The 17,613-nt window shown below is 45.1% G+C and overlaps 1 protein-coding gene across 1 annotated transcript in view; it reads right to left on the bottom strand.

Moving 5' to 3' along the window:
* The window catches only part of CWC15 (CWC15 spliceosome associated protein), a 78,139-nt gene extending 64,765 nt beyond the window's left edge, over nt 1-13,374 (bottom strand). Inside the window, exon 1 of the mRNA XM_078656977.1 lies at nt 13,236-13,374. The gene's annotated coding sequence lies outside the window, so the exon portion shown is untranslated. The remainder of the gene's footprint in view (nt 1-13,235) is intronic.
* Nucleotides 13,375-17,613: the final 4,239 nt, after the last annotated feature.

A 17,613-nucleotide genomic window follows, 5' to 3' on the forward strand; every position in this document is an offset into this window, starting at 1 on the left:
CATTAGGCGCCAACTAGACAACGGCGAAACATCAGCCCTCATCTTCCTTGACCTGTCGGCCGCCTTCGACACGGTCTGCCATCGCACTCTAAAGACACGCCTCCTAGAAGCCGGAATCCAAGAGATGGCCCTTGACTGGACCACGTCCTTCCTCTCCGGCAGTACCCAGAGCGTCTGCCCTCCCGCCCTTCCGATCCGAGGCCCGACGCTGTTCAACATCTACATGGCCCCCCTCGCACAAGTGGCCCGCCAACACGATCTCACTGTCATCTCCTACGCTGATGACACCCAGTTCATCCTCTCCCTCACCAAGGACCGCCAAAACCAACCTCCACGAGGGAATGAATGCAGTCGCCGACTGGATGAGGAACAGCTGTCTGAAGCTGAACTCAGACAAGACGGAGGTACTCATCCTCTGTCCCACTCCCTCAGCCTGGGACGACTCCTGGTGGCCGACCACACTGGGAACAGCACCGACACCCACCGACCATGCACGCAAACTAGGATTCATCCTCGACTCCTCCCTCTCCATCTCCATGTCTAAACAGGTCAATGCCGTCTCCTCCTTCTGCTACAACACCCTCCGTATGCTCTGCAAGATCTACAAGTGGATCCCGACCGAAACAAGAAGAACGGTGACACAGGCCCTTGTCAGCAGCAGACTGAACTACGGCAACACACGAATCCCAGCCAAACACCTACGACGACTACAACGCATCCAAAACGCCTCCGCCCGACTGATCGTCAACGTCCCCCGCCGCAGCCACATCACCCCCCACCTGAGAGACCTACACTGGCTCCCCGTCGACAAGAGGATCACCTTCAAGCTCCTCACCCACGCACACAAAGCACTCCACAACGCCGGACCAGCATACCTGAACAGCAGACTCAGCTTCTACACCCCCAACCGCCAGCTCCGCTCCGCCAGCCTCGCCGCTGTTCCCCGCATCCAACGAACAACCTCCGGCAGCAGATCCTTCTCCTACCTCGCCGCCAAGACCTGGAACACCCTTCCTACCAACCTAAGGCAGACCCAAGACCTACTCGCCTTCAGAAGACTCCTCAAGACCTGGCTCTTCGAGCAGTAGCGGCACCCCCTCCCCTCAGCGCCTGGAGACCCTCACGGGTAAGTAGCGCGCTTTACAAGTACTCTGATTGATTGATTGTCTACAGGTGTGCCAAGAACCACCAGAGATGGCAAGCTTGTCTGCAAGATAAGAGGTGTGCTAGTCAAAGACTTTGCAAGGCCTGGCAGCGGTGACTAACCCAAGCTGCCCTGCCCGCATGATGAGCCATCTGCACCGTGGCCAACCCAATCGGTGCTATCATTTTGTGGGCATTCTCCCCCTTAAATACCGTGGACCACTAGTCCATCCCTTTACTCACACCTTTTTAGGGGCAGAGCGTGTCCAGGCAAGCCCCTGGTTGCTCAGGCTTACAACCGCCCGAAGGACTAGTGGGGCGCTGTCGTTTTCCTCTAGGGTCCTGCCGTAAAGACTCCTGGGGTTGTATGGCATCTGCAGCCCTATTGTGCTCCTGAAGAGGGTACCCCCTATGTACCATTCAGCTTCCGGATCGCCCTGTAACTCCGCCCACAACACAAATTAACAAGTTAACATGCTCGTTCCCTGGCTACCCATCCTACCCAACACGCCAGGTATGCGGTAGGGAGACGGCGTGACCGGGAGGAACCAACAGGACAGACAGATGAGCGGGCCCAGGTAGAAGTACTTCGCCCCAACTCACCGATGTGCCAGAAGTGATGAGGATCTGCACCTGACTTTAGGGACTCCCAGGGGATCCCCACAACTAGACGTGGGGATGTGCCTAATGTGGCATTCGTTTTGCATTTTTCCTGTTTTTTTATTGGTTCAGCGTACTTTCAGTCTGTGGTGGAATGGCTCATCCCTGAAAGCTATACATTTCTGAAAGGTACATAAAATTCTGAATTCTACAAAGGATCATTTGTGAAGACCCCTCCTGGTTTTCCCAAAGAGACGAATAGACAAAATAAAAACAAAAAATGAAAATAAGTAGGACATAATAGCCATTGGTGACAACTTTTTCATCTGTATTTTTATGTCATGTTGGACAATTTACAGAAGCAATACACCGTTATGTCCGATAGACCCCACTGGTTGCTAGGATTTTTAGGGTTTGTAGGTTCTTTAAAACGTTTGATACCCAGAAGAGCAAACGACTGAGCTGCAGTTTATAATCAGGGCCACTGGAATTTTACGATTCTACAGCATGGCGTTTTCCACATATTTATAGATTTGTTGCCTTTGCCTTCTAATCCATTGTTTCTGCATAATTTCCAGATTTCATCCAAAGAATAGTTTCTAGCTCAAAAGGATCAAAAAGGTAAAAAAAAATGCAGCAGCATGTCTTGCTATGCAGTGAAAGGCCTTTCGCAAAGGTCGACTGGTCACCTTTCAGTTGCTTATCGCTGTATTGGGTGTAACACTGGTACTGAGGTGAATCCTTTGGTTAGTGTGAACATGTAACAATTATAAAAGAATGAAGTAATACCATCACAAAATGTTCCGCATTATGCTGCACAATCTGCCTTTTCTTAACACATATTTGTTATCCCTGCTGCATAATTTGGTGTTCCCCTGCCGCATAATTCCAGTTTTCCTACTTGTAATGATTTTTTATTGTATATCGCCCATACAGCAATTCATATAGTAAAATATCATTAATAAAAAATGGGTATGAAGAAAACACTTATTTCTGAAATATGCACAAGATCCTGAGTTTAGTTTTTTCATCTCTGAATTTGGAATCGCCCATACTATCAAGTGATGCACATGGCATTTTGCAAAATGTCTTTTTTCCTACACACTTGCTTAGATTTGGATGTCAAAAATGCTGAAAAAAAATACAGTTGGTGATAACAAATGTTCTACTATTCTGTGTTCACACCACTTGTGTGGCTTGCAATGTCTGTAGCTGTGGATTTTAAGCCTGGACTAGGCAGACAGCCATGGAAACCTAATAAACCCAGACAATTCTGTAAACTAGACTACCAGGGGAGTCCAGGGTGGTCGGGCTTGCATGGCACCCCGCCCATTTCTTACCTACAGTGCCCTTTAAACCTCCAACCCCATTTTGAAATCCTTTGTGTGCCTGGCTTCCCAGACTCCACAATGACATCCCTTAAAGGTATTTTACATCCTGCAGTATGTCTCATCATGGAACTGAAGAAATACAATCACATCACCTGCATTCTAATTGAACTCCATTACTTCCCCTCCCAGACCTGCACCATCTTAAAAAGAAGCTGAATCACTTGCAAAGTCCAACATGCTCAGGAGAGCCAAGTCATGATGGCCTCTGGCTCTAGTTTGCTGTGCTGTGCAACGGTACTAAGATATCCTTGAGGGTGTGCTTTGCTGTTGTGAGCTCACACATGAATTCCCCCGAGGGTCTACTCCTGCGCTGGCAATATCAGTATTTTCTATAAATAAAGTCACAGGTTCGGTGTTGATAGTACCTTTAGATATCCAACGTTGAAGGTACTCTACAAGTCCTACTTTCAGCTTTTACAGTTATTTTTCAACTCTGAACACTGAGAAACTTTGTATTAATGTGTTAATATCAAGTTGAGATTTTCCTCCAGATGCATCAATTATATCATGTGTGTTATAGATTTACAGCCATTGTTTGAAATGTGTATGTTTCCTATGAAAGGGAGTCTCAGACCACACACTGGGAGAATAATTTTGTGATTAAAAAACTAATCTTCAACAGTTCACATTCACGAAGGTAATCAGTTTTTAGCAGAAAAGTCAGTCAGATCTCCACCTCTAGGGTAACATCTGTCTTCGCATTCTATGAGAGGATTACAATCTTTGTTGATTGTCATCATAATTATGAACGTCACAGTGCTGAGATTCAATTGCGTACCGCCTGTTGCTCCTTTATATTCATTTTTTAATGCTTTGTTTATTGCACTGTGAGATTTCCTGTGCATATATATTTAAGTTGTTTTAAATACGTAACAGCACTTACTGAATATCTAATCCATATTAAAACTTAAACAATTGTGTTATACTAGATCTAGACTCAACCTTCACACCACGTACATCGAGCTAGGTCTTAAATGCTCATGCAAGCTACAACAGAGGCTCAACAAAAGAACCCTCATTTCACTCCTCTGATGCTGCTAGAATATCCTAACAACTTCACAGATAAATGAAGAAGAATTACATTTAGGGCTAGATGTACTGAACACCCTAGTTGCAAAGAACTGGTCTCAATTTACGACCAGTATTTTTGTGACCAGTGTGGTATTTTGCAAAAAAGACCTATGTACTAATAGGTCAGTTCGCCCAAAATTTTGTAATCGTAGTGCGACAAGATTCACACTTCATGAATATTAATAAGGTAGTTTGCAAATTGCAACTCACTAAAATTCCCTGCCATCACAGGAATGGTGACCTCTCTTGTGGCATCAGTAAAATAACATCTTGCAACTAAATTTCAGTCGTAAACATTGATGCATGGCATAACGATTCCGTATTTGGAAGGGATGCATACAATATGCCCCTCCCAAACACCAAATTGGTACCCGGTTCTAAACACATTTAGTGATTCTGAAACACTATTAAGAATCCTCTAAGTGCATTTAGTACATAGGAAAAGAGCTTTAGGATTATATGCATTTCCCCCGATTACATTTACAGGCCGGTGGAACATTGGGGGGGGGCGGAGAAAAACACCAGTAAAGGTTTTTTTGTGAGACCAAGCAGATATATGGAAGATTGTAAGAACTGCAAATCCCTGTCCCGTGGTTAAAGATGGTAGAGAACCAGGCTAAGAACTGAAGTAGAAATAGCTCATTTCTTCACCAGTTTCAAGGTGGAATACCCATAAGCACCTTGAAGGTTCGCTGCTTGACAACATAAAGTAAAAGTTTCTGGAGGTTTACAGTGATGGGAGTGCTTGCAGTTTGTAGATCAAAAACGGTTGGTAATTCACCATCATCTCAAAGAGCTCCAGAAGAACTTTAAAGATGGTCTTCCAAACACGAAAGTTGATGAAGTGACTCCACCACTCATCACAAGCCTAAGGTAACTCAGCGTCATCATCAATTCCGACCTCTCATTAAAAACTCATGCCATCAGGAAACCACAACTTGATGTCAGCTCGCAATCTTTTGTAAATACAAACCACATATCCACACAAACACATTTTTTTAAAACGGTCAAAGTTTTGGTCCTCTGCCATATGAACTGTAGCAACGCACAGCTCAACGGCAGTCTTGATTTCACTTCCACAAAAATAAACAAAACAAGCACTGGCGTTGCCAATAGGTCTCGCATTAGGAAAGTGTGGGCTATTGGTATTGTAAATGACAATTATATTTTTAATATGTTTTGGCACTGAAAATATATAAATTAATAGCATTGTTATTTACAATGCCAATAACGATATATAAATATAAAATGTCATTTACAAAACCAATAGCTCCAACTTTCCAAATGCGAAACCTATTGGCAACGCCAGTGCTTGTTTTCTCTCTTTTTACTTGGGGCGTTACTTGTCATTTGTGCAAGAAACACTCAGTCCCCTGTAATAATATATGCACTCCTCCCCTAATCAGACAGTGCATTTGTCTCCTTACAAACCTACAACACGCCATCCCACACGGTTGAGGCTACCTAAAAATTCAGTTATGATTCTCATTTGATTCTCTCCAAGACAGTAGAGAGACAGAATCATAGTTCGTGAGCTAGCTTAAGCGGAAAGATGTCAATTATCATCAAATTACATTTATTTTTTTACTGCTTTAAGAAAGGTTGTTTACATTTCAGTTGTCCTCCCCTTAGTAAATAGCTAGTTCTATTCACCAGGTTGGAAGTTGAAAAATCAAACATTTTGTTTTTTTATTTCTAACTTGCATGGCTGCGCTTTTCAAAAAAAAGTTTACATTTTAAGTGTTTGGCAACTCAATGTAGATTCAGAGATGGCCACTTATTAAAAGGTTATTGAGGGGGCGAGCTCGGTTTAGGGTCACCTGCTCTTCCCTTTTCCTTGTCAAAAAGTTTACATTCGATTAGAGGTAAGAGTGCGGTGTAGCAGAGCAGACTAAAGAGGGGGAGGGAAGAGAACACATTTAGGGTGATGTATGTTTTTTGGGCATGTTGACATGTCCACGGACTTTCATTAAAAAAATACTGCCCGTCAATTCAGAAACACAGGGAAAACAATTACGCAGGACAGACAGAGTAGAACACAGGCGGGTAGAAAGTAAGAAACAAAACGTCTTGTAAATGATCTACCAAAAAACAAAAGGAATGCACCATCCAATCCTGTAAGGCGTTGTTTGCGAAATGCAGATTAACGCTTCTTTTCTGGGTGTTTCGAGGGGGTGGGGTGGTTGCGAGACACGTTCTTGCTACTTTCAAAATGCCATCCTTGCCTTAAAGTGCTGGGAAGCCTGTGTGCTCTGCTGGGAGGCACTTTCGGTTTGTGTTGAGAAGAGGGACGAAAAAGGCAGAGAAATAAGCGTGGTGTGGGTGAGACAGTGACACACAGGCAGTGTAAGAGAGGGCGAAGGAGGGGAGAGGGTGACGGAGAGAAGAGAAGAGAACGGGGTGGGGTGGAGAGACAGAAAGAGAGGGCAGTTGGAAGATGTAGGGACGAGGAGGACGCAGAGGGGAAGGCAGCGAGAGGTAACTGAGGTGGGTAGAGATATTTACAAACACGGAACTGATAGAGGCGAGAGTAGGAAAGAAAATAACAGAAGGGTGAGGTAGTGGTGAATGAAGGAGGGGTAAGAATAGAATGACTGAGTGAAAGGATGAGGGCGGAGTAGGGGGGACAGATGGTTAATGAAAGAGATCGAGGGGTGGGGCGAGGCATAATAAAGTAGGGAGAGTAAGAGAGGCAGAAAGTGAAGGCACGGGACGGCGCGAGGATGGCTGTGTCAGACAGTGAAGTGAAAAGGAGACACATGGAATGGCGGCAAATGGGAGGGGAGAGGAGACAGTAAATGGCAAAGGAAAGACGAATCAGGGACTGTGAGGAGTGGTGGGGGAAAACCACGAGGGAGACGGAGACACATGGAATGGCGGCGGAGGGGAGAGGAGACAGTAAATGGCAAAGGAAAGACGAATCGGGGACTGTGAGGTGTGGTGGGGGAAAACCACGAGGGAGACGCACGCACGGAGACAAAGTGAAACAACACGTACCTGATGGAAAGTGAAAGTACGGCCGGCCTGCGGCCGGCCATGAATAATTAGGAAACAAAGTTAAAAAAGACGAATCGGGGACTGTGAGGAGTGGTGGGGGAAAACCACGAGGGAGACGCACGCACGGAGACAAAGTGAAACAACACGTACCTGATGGAAAGTGAAAGTATGGCCGGCCTGCGGCCGGCCATGAATAATTAGGAAACAAAGTAAAAAACCACACGTACCTGATAATGCAGAGCGGCCGGGAAACTGAAAGTACGGCCGGCCTGCCATGAATAATTAGGGGAGGAGAAGCCGCACAGCGCACGCTGGGAGAAGCCCTTTGATGTGCTGTGCGGCCGTGAATGCGCGTGCTTGTTTGCTCACGTGATTCACGTGAACTTAATGAAAACCGCAGCGCTAGAAGCCCTTGGTTTGACGAGGATTTCGAGCACTTGAATTCTCGCTCCGCTAAATAGGTCGCGATACCTAAAAACACTATTGTACATACTGCATCCATCCTAACAGACCTACACTGGCTGCACTTCTACACTCGTATTTCCAAGATATCCTACAATACCTACAAAAACACTGACAAAGAGTGCATACCCAACTTAAAATGAGAATTTCCAGGGGCTGCGAGGGAGGTGGGTAGGGGGCAATGCAATACGATTAGCCACAGTACAGCCAGGTTGAAAGCAAATAAGAGTACACAAGAAATGTCCCGGAGACTAGGCTTCTGCTAGCTGTGCATCAAGGATTTGGCAGGATATTCTGCATCAGAACTGGTCTGATCTAACACTAGCACTCATCTAATTCTGAAAATAAATTAAGACATCTCTTCTCAACCTGAACAGACACGGCCTATCCATTTCACACCAACCCTCCTCTATGGAACTGGGCACACAAATTTCATTTGCATCATGTGTACACAACTTCAAAGCATGCCTTATGCTATGTGCAGGCTCGCTGCTGCTCTTTAACACGAGTTTTACACCAACATGCATAATAATTTGTTTTTTCAAGTATTGTACCAAATGCAATCCAGCCATTATAAAAAAAAATGTTGTGTGTTGTTACCCAATTTAAAACATATTAAATTTACCAACATTGAAAGGCTGGGCTGTTGAGTTGGCTTTGCCAGGATTCAAACACATGACTTAAGATCACAGTAGGTGTCAGTAATGAGGATAAAGCTCACTGAGACATATTGTAGGCTTGCAGAGATATACAAGACTACAGAAAGGGTAATTTCTGGATCTCCTTAAACACCGCTTCCTTACACTTAGTTAATGTCTAATTTAGTCTACAATGGCAATCATATTCAAGGAACAATGGATTGAGAGAAGACCTGGAACCGTCAACACAGAAGAAGCTGTTCACCAGTTGTATCAGTAAGAGCACTGTGCTGTATCAGTCCTTGGTACTGCACTGCTCCACTTGACACAATTTGCAGTTTTTGAAGCCTGGAGGTAAGAAAGGCCTCAAATGTAGTTCTAACTTCAGGCACATCCATTAACAGAACACAATACTGACCACTATATGAAGCACTGGCCGAGGACCTTTTCTGGCTATCATGTCATATTAAAGGTGTACTTTCGAATGGATAGGCTGACGAATGGCCATTCAGAGAGTTTAAAGTGAAAAACAAGTGATTGCTCATGAAGCATACAGAAACAAATGGGTGCTTAAACAACAAGACCAGTAGGACTTATGAATAATATCTTAGTAACAAGTGTTTAACAAATGCAGTTTTGATTCAGATGACTACTGTTTGAAACAACAAATTATACATGGGGATGGCCTCAGTTTGAGTGTAACCAGGGTTTTAAGTGGGCCGGGTCTCACCGGGTCTGAGCACTGGCAGTTTTTAGGTCGAGCCTAGAGCAGCTCATGCGCTGCTTGCTTGACTTTAGTAAGGGGCTTTTCAAAGTGCTACCCGCCGGCCACCAACTTGCAGTTACGTGCACAAGCGCCTCGCTCCGCCTCTCCAATGTTCTGTTGTTAATCTTTCGTGCGCACAACTCCCGTTGGCGCCCGCACGTTGTTCATGAGCTAACACACCTCCAGTCACAAACAATGAATGACAAATGCTATGTGTCTCCTACAGCTCTTCTTATATCCAAATACATTTTGTGAAACATATATAATGCTGAATTTAACAGCACACAAATTAAACCTTCAGGTGTACACGTCTGTGAAAGTTTTGCCTTTTTAACTCTGCCCACGTCAGCTGTATCTTAACTTTGCCTCTTAGTACCAGCATAAGTTTTATTACAGTAATCTTTATTTATACTTTGGGATGGACGGGGGCCCTGCTTATCCTGACCTCGACAAGAAGATACTCAGTTTAGTTTGTATTTTAGATTCTTATTTCGTGAGTGCTTTACTGCCCTGTGGTACTTAAAGATTGATCAGGCATAAACCAGACCTCATTTTATTTTAAAGCAAGATGTGACATTTTTCGGCTTTTTCAAAACCTTGACCACACTCAGAAGAAAACTATTGTTTTAAGAACAGCATGCTTGAAAAGATGAATTGGCCAAAAAGCTGGAGGCAACAACAGATTTCCGTATTAGAACGTGTTATATGACATGCACTTTCCACATGTAACATTTCTCATGGTAATACACCCGGGCATCCCCACCTCTGGGTTTCACAGACCCTTTACTCCTGTGGATAGACACTGTCGTAAATGGAATGAGACATCAGAGTGGGTTGAGCAGCTGCGGCTGACATCTGTGTGCAACTCAAATATTGCATGCTTGAATCCTTGACTTTTCATCTTTCTACTGTTTCTCTATTTACAGTGGGAGATATCTTACGCCAAATAAGGGAATATTGGTAGCATAACTATGTTTAAAAATTTTTGGTCTCCCTAAGAAACAATTATTTAATCCTACCCTGGATCCGATCGTGCTCTCAAAGTCTCCATTGCAAAACGCGTCACGTTTGTTCCACGCTCCAGGATTTTTAATTTGCATTAGCTGGCATTCTGATATGTGTAATCGTTCTGATGTACTCCTTCATATCTAATGGGAAATGCAAAAACCAAAGTTCACAGCGGAGTGAGCAGAAGTAGCTGAACATCTGACACCAGACATTGGGATCACATGAGTGTTGTTTCAGGCTCTCTGACATGTGACAGGCGTGTTGCATGTCGCAGGCAGCACGTGTGAGCCCATTCTCCGCTACACCTGCAGTATCTTCCAGACGCAGGCAGAAGAAGGTGAACAGCCAGTGTCACCCTTAAGCAGCTTCAAGCACTTGTGAGGTGCTGTCTCAGCAAATTCTTAATAAGCCAACCTCGCGCATGTAGGCGGCAGGAGCTGCTGTGTGGGAGAATACATGCGGCATTTGGCAGTATTCGTTTGTGCCCGCTCTCGATATCTGCCTGCAAATGGCAAAACATTTTTTTTGTTTTTTTAATTTAGGAGATGCAATCCACAAATATCTTCCTTGCTGCCTAAAAAGAAACCTGGTAATATGTGTTTAAGTTTCTTAAGATCATCCATGAAAATGGCGCTTTACTGTAGCTCATCAGGTGCTGTGTCATCCTTGTCCCACTCCCTGCTTCATAAGGTATCTACACCCTGAAGAGAGACAACCTAGTGCCTACCTGAACAGGGCAAACATGTAAAGCCGTCACCTCTCCCTGCCTACAAGCATTGGCATAGCCAATAGGTCTCACCTTTGGGACCTTAAAAGTGTTTAGCCATGCAACAGTTGGTGTTGTTGCACCAAGGATATTGTAATAATGCTTATAAGTTCCCAAAAGTGTGACCTATTGGCTATGCCAAAGCTTGTTTTTAAGGGGCCTCGAAATGGGTCTCTATCGGTCTCTGTTTTGTGCCCTGGCACAGGCGGTCCGTTTTTTTCCGGACTGCAGTGACAGCAGGCTCATCGTTGTGCGCTGCTGACACTGCTCCCTTCTCACTAGTGGAGAAGTTACGGCATGACATCATGCAAGGCGAGCGCTGTAGGGGAAGGGAAATCCTTTAAAGAGAGTCATTTTATCTCTGGATTTCTCTTCTCTTTTTGAAACTCAGGAGCAGCAACATTATCGTGGTGTCACCAGGGCTTTAAGTGGAAGCTTTTTCAATATTATATACAACAAGCCGTAGTTGCTGCTTATTTATCTTATGCAACTAACAACCATTGACAAAACCAGAAGTCCTGGCTTGTCGTAGGTGTAATGTTACTTGTTGTATCAAATATCTGGATGCGATGACAGAAACAGCAAAATACAAGTCGGGCGACACACTATGCTAAGCTTTGTAGCTACTGTTTTTAAGCCACGCCCTTAATTACATCGGCCACGCCTCTTTGGGAGACCCCCCAGTTTTTTCATCCCACTTAAACCCCGAGTGCCATTAATGCAATAAAAGGTTTATTACGTTGCCATGTATAGAAAGAGTTTATGCCATTGGTAATAAGCAATCTGTAACACACAAATCAATCTTTTGTAATGTTGTTTACAGTCATAATATGAGGAAAGCAAAAAGATGTTAACTTAAAATAGAAGTGATTTTACAAATCAACAAATGGTAGTGGCACTACAGTGTGGTATCCAGAACAGCATTTTATTCTGGAATGAATTTATTAAACTTGAGCCTATTATATGGCAACCATCCATCTTGCGCCAACTCTTCTCTAGAAAAGCTATTCATATTAATAAAAAAAAAAAAACAATAAGCAAACTAGATTTCTTGGGTGCACAATGAACTTCTATTGAGAAGCGTGATGCACCTAGTCTATATGCAGTGAGGGTTCCACTCAGGTGCATCATAAAAGGGAAGAAATCGACTGAGATCCAAAGTCTATAGGGCCACAATCTTAACACTGTTCACATATGAATGCACTGTCAGGAATTAGTAACAACTAGCCGAGTGAAAATGTGGATTGTATACAGAACGCAGCAGCCTTTTGGTACACAGTAATTATTCCTAATACCTATTCTTTTTAATCTACATGGATGAGCGGTGCAGTGTTGAAGGGGGAAATCCGAGAGTGGACCGGTTACAGCTTTTTATTTTCTGCGTTAGAGAATTTCAAAAACATGTCGTCTTGTAGCTAATATTGATGTTTTACAATCATTATTATACCTCAAGTAACATATGAAAGTAGCATGAAATACATTAATTAAAGAATAACTGATTCCTGGGTCCTACCCATTGGCAAATTCTCTACGGAGTCCATTCACATAGAAATGCTATAAAGTAACGAAAAAGATGCACACTAAGCAGAAGCAAAATATGCAAGATGCTACTTTTCAATAAGGTGCTGAACCAAAAATGATTCCCTGTAAACACTCACTTTCTAACTAACTGAGTTACTAGCTCTATCTAAATCAACCCACCCTTTAGAATAGACCTTAAATCCCATCTAGATTAAACATCGTTAGCGGCACAGTGTCCAAACATACCCGTAGCATTCCTTCCAGTACACTGCCCAGTACCAGTGTCACAAATGCCAAACTTAAATCCGTTCTGACCAATGTTTCGAGGTCAATGCGCTGAAATGAGGCGCCACTTCCCAACTTTTTTTTAAAAAATTGGTTGGATTTATTTGAAACTTCACCAATAGCTTGTTGATATATAGATCAATCGAAATCAGTATTACTGGCCCAGCACGTTTAAAAGCCACCATCTTTCACACATTCGTGTCAAAAAAGTCCCTGGGGAAAGAACCTTAAACGCTGCTTTTATCCATGAACACACTGACACTGAAATTCGTATCTCAATCTGTCCAAAAGAGTGCGAGACCCTCAAACGCTGACAGCTGGGAATACCCAAACATACCCTGGGGTGCGGCGCGATCACCTATAGACTCTTGATTAGAGGGTCCCTCTATGAACTCGAGGCGCAGGATTTAAAACACCGGGGCCCATAAATGCAGCGGGCCCGATGATTCCCCTCATGTCCCCTGCTGTAAAATTAATGTAAAGCAACACGCTGGAAAGGGGCAGCTCAGACACAGAACGGAGCAGGGGGCAGCCAGGAGAGTGCCTGCTATCTACTACCCGTGAACAGGAAGCAGTGGATCACTCACCAGGCAACGAGTGCGACGGTCCTGCCGGTGGACCTCAGCTCTCGCCCCAGCTGGGTGGGTGCACACAAGGATGGGGAGCTCCAGGCTCCGCGCTGCAACTCGGCGACGGACTATGACGTTCTGCGGAAGGGAAACTAAGGACACCGCCGACATCGAAGAAGGACCAGATCGTTATCCCAATTTCTGGCGGCCATATTGCTGGTGTACTGACAGTCTGTTGAAAAAATACTGGACAGACATTCACTTGAATAAAATTAGTCACTGGCCATAGCTTCCCATTTTTTAGATTGCTTATGTGTGACATCTCTATAGTTTTAGTGTACTTTTGCATACATGCCAACATTTTAGAGCAGGCAAGGAGGATTAAAAAATAATAATCGGGAGAATGTTTTTTGCCCATTGACTTATATTGAAGCAGAGGCAATCTGCCTGAGTCGGATCTATTGGCGTGTATGGCAAAAGACAACCAGGATTTCATTCTTGGTGGTATAATCACACAGCACATACAAAAAACAGAGGGCTAAATTCTGTTTTTGTATGCACTATATGTAAAGCTGTCAAAAATAAAATGTAGAGGCGTGTCACAGGCTCTAATTTCCCCCTCCAAGAATTAAGGACAAAGTGTTAACCTTTCATCTCAGAGGTAATTCTTGGAGAGGGATAGGAGACTGCATGACAGGCAACAATATTTCACTTTTGCCTTGTTTCCAGCTGATCTTGATTCAGCAATCCAAATAGTGTTTCTGCATGCAGGAATCGGGAGGTGAGAGACTAGCCTTGAAATCGGAAGTCTCCCGCCTGAATCAGGAGGGTTGGCATGTATGCTTAGGAGTGACATTCTACTGCCCAATGTGTGACACAATGAGTGACACTTTCTCGCCAGTAAAAATAAGTAATGAAGTCCATACTGAGAGCTAACTATCACAAATTGTCACCTGTTGAGCAATGAGAAGCACTATACTAACTATCCAGTTTTAAACCATTAATAGCCATCAGAAATAGCCTGACCAACCTAGTGCATCCTAACTTCATTGACAGCATCAATAACAGCCAGGACCACCCAGTGTGTTGAAACCCGTTACACTATCTTCCTTAGGCTATTGTAAAAACTGGATCTTACAGCAGGGCTTGTGATAGACCCAGCTAAACATCCGCCATAATACCTCCACTTTAGTAAAAAAAAATCAACAGGAGAAAAGTGGAATACACCTGAAAAGATACAGAGGGAGGATAACCAACTTGATAAGACTGCAGTGGCCTATGAGACCCAAATGAAAACAATTCAATTTAAGAAAAACTTCAACGGAATGTTGGTACAGCTTCCCATAATTATTTTCCAGAATCTCCAGAATGTTAATAGTTAATTTGACCCCAAGATACACCAATGACAGTACCCACCTCTCATCCTGACTAAGGGGAGCAACAATGGATAAAACCTGAGCATTATCAGAATTTAACTTGTAATCGGTGACTTCTCCAAAAGATTCAGCCGCTGCAACAACATACATAGGTCACTGATGGGGCCAGGGTCAATATGGCAACGCCATCCACGTATGCCAATATTTCAACTTCATAGCTGTGCAATCTAAGAGAGAGTATCTCTTCCGACCAATTAAGAGATTGAATAAATGGTTCTACATACATGGATGCTTCTAATTTGGACCGCTGGGTAGAAGTCGCCTGCTGATCGAACTGTTGCCCAATAAAACGAAAAATGTCCTCTGTAGAGAAATAACAGTATTTTCTATAAAGGTCCTGGTAAAACCAACGGAAGACCACAGAAATTACAGCAGGATCAGCCGAAAGAACCCCCTTTCTCATCCCTGATCTGCTGAATAGTATTAAGGCTAAATTGATCTCATACCATGAAGGAAAGGGTTTGCCCCATTTCTTTGCTATTTTCAAAGTACACAATCTGCTGGGCCCTTCTGTTTTTGACTGCCCTATCCCAGATTTGATTTCTAAGAGAGGCTCTAAGAGTGATAGACTGCTCCACAAGCCGATCGGCATGAGGCCCGTCCTTCAGTGGGTCTTGTAGAGTGCAGCTTGGCACCTTGGGGGTGGTCTCCAGGGGCTGGATGGTTGTGCAAACATCGGTCCGAGACGCGGTGGTCGAAAAGCCAGGTCTTGAGCTGTTTTCTGAAGTCCTTCAGAGATGGGGAGGTGTGCATGTGGAGGGGAAGGTCGTTTCAGGACTTTGTGCCGAGATAGGAGAAGGAACGACCTCCTCAGAAGCTGCGACGGATGCAGGGGAGATGGGCCAAGGCGAGGGTGAAGGATCGGAGCTTTGTGGTCGACCATGTTTATGTCTTGCGGTTTTTATGTAGGAGGTTCCAGTTTTGTGGAGGGCTTTGTAGGCGTGCGTGAGGAGTTTGAAGAGGAATCTCTTCTAGACTGGGAGTCAGTGGAGGGCCCTGGGATATGGGGTGATGCTGGCTCTTCTGGGAAGGTCGAGGATGAGTCTAGGCTCCGAGTTCTGGATGATTTAGAGTCGATTCAGGAGCTATTTGATGGGTCCGGTGTAGAGTGCGTTGCTGTAGTCAATATCGCTGGACATGACGGCTTTGGTGACTATCTTCTAGGGTGAGATGGGGATCCATCAGAAGATCTTGATGAGCATGCGGAGGGTGTGGAAGCAGACAGAGGAGACGACGTTGATCTGTTGATTCATGGTGAGTTGGGTGGTGTCCAGGATGATTCTGAGGTTGTGAGTGTGGACAGTAGGGGTGGATCCGTGGCAGAGAGCGGGGGGGTTACTAGGTATCATCCCAGGGGGATAGCTTGTTGCTGAAGATGGTGACCTCAATCTTGTCCGAGTTGAGTTTCAGGCAGTTGGTCCTCATGCAGGTGGCAATATCAGTCATGGTGGTTTGGCAGTTTATTCTTGTGATATCTGCATCTTGTGTGAGGGATAGGACAAGCTTTGTGTCGTTGGCATAGGAGATGATGTTAACACCTTCGGCGCTCAAGACGAGCTCAGCTCATCATGAGGCACAGTGGAGCTGTGCTCATGACGAGCTGAGCTCGTCATAACTGCAGTGCAACGCACTCGCAGGGAATAATTCACCAGCTGTGCTGGGCGTTCCATTAAACGGGCGTGGTCATGACTAGCTCAGCTCTTCTTGAGCACAGCGCCACCATGCTGCACGACGAGCCGAGCTGTCACAAGCACCGCGGTGCCGCATGCGGCCCCCTTCCCCCCACGTCACGGGGGAATTAGCCCCGTGGCGAAGGGGTTAAGTCCATGGGTGATGTTCGCCACAGGTGCCATGTAGGTTTTGAAGAGGGTGGGGCTAAGGGAGAAGCCCTGGGGGATGCCACATATGATGTCTTTGGGTGGGGAAGAGATGGGTGGTAGGTGGATCCTCTGTGTTTGGCCAGAGAGGAAGGAGGAGATCCAGTCAAGTGCCTGCCCTGGATGCCTAAGTGATGGAGTCTGGTGATGAGATTGTGGTTGGAGACGGTGTTGAAGGCTGCCTAGAGGTCGAGGAGGATGAGGGCGGCTGATCGGCCTAGGTCAAGGAGACGTCTGATGTCATCCGATGCTGCGATCAGGGCGGTCTCTGTGCTGTGATTAGGCCAAAAGTCTGATTGGGAGGGGTCGAACAAGTTGTTTTCTTTTTTTTTTTTTTTTAAACTTTATTTTTATTTCTTGGTGGCGAGTAAAATAAAGAGGCACAAATCATACAGGCAACAAGGCAGCGAACACAAACGGACCAGGAAGGTCAGATCCAAAAGGAGGTACACAGCCAGATACGGCCCACATCCCGGAGGCAGGGCGGCAACTCACGACACCTGTGAAACAATGAAAGGGATTTGCTCTCGTGCTCCCAGAATCCCCTGGTCAATATCAACTTCTTCGCCAATTCTCTTAGATGACGCTCCACCAGTCCAAACAAAAAACAGAACAAGAACAAGAACCCCATGAACGGCATTCGTGGCATTGATGCAATCACATAAGGAGATATAGGCAAGGGCCCACTACAGAGCGAACCTCATAATAGAACGTGGTCGATGGTAATCACAGTGATAAACAAGTGTACGCAACAAGGAAGATCGGCATGACTCAGGGTACTGCTACATCACCTCAAGACACTACACCCCAGAACCCTCCCCACCAACATCAGACTCCGAGGAAGCGGAGGAAAACAGCTCCGCGCTGGTAGCGTCAGAGTCAACCTCCTCCATCCCCTCGATACACATAGCCCTCCAAGCGATTAAGTCATCCTGGAGCTTCCCATCCCTTCGCGTGCTCTGCATATGTGACTCCTCCGCTAAGGCCCATTCCCTAGCGTCCCGTAACCAACTGGAGAGTTCAGGCGCCCTCTGCCCCATCCAAGTAATGGCCACCCGCCTTCTCGCTAGAACCAACAGGAGT

Source organism: Lissotriton helveticus, chromosome 8 (assembly GCF_964261635.1).
Source record: "Lissotriton helveticus chromosome 8, aLisHel1.1, whole genome shotgun sequence".
Classification (NCBI taxonomy): domain Eukaryota; kingdom Metazoa; phylum Chordata; class Amphibia; order Caudata; family Salamandridae; genus Lissotriton; species Lissotriton helveticus.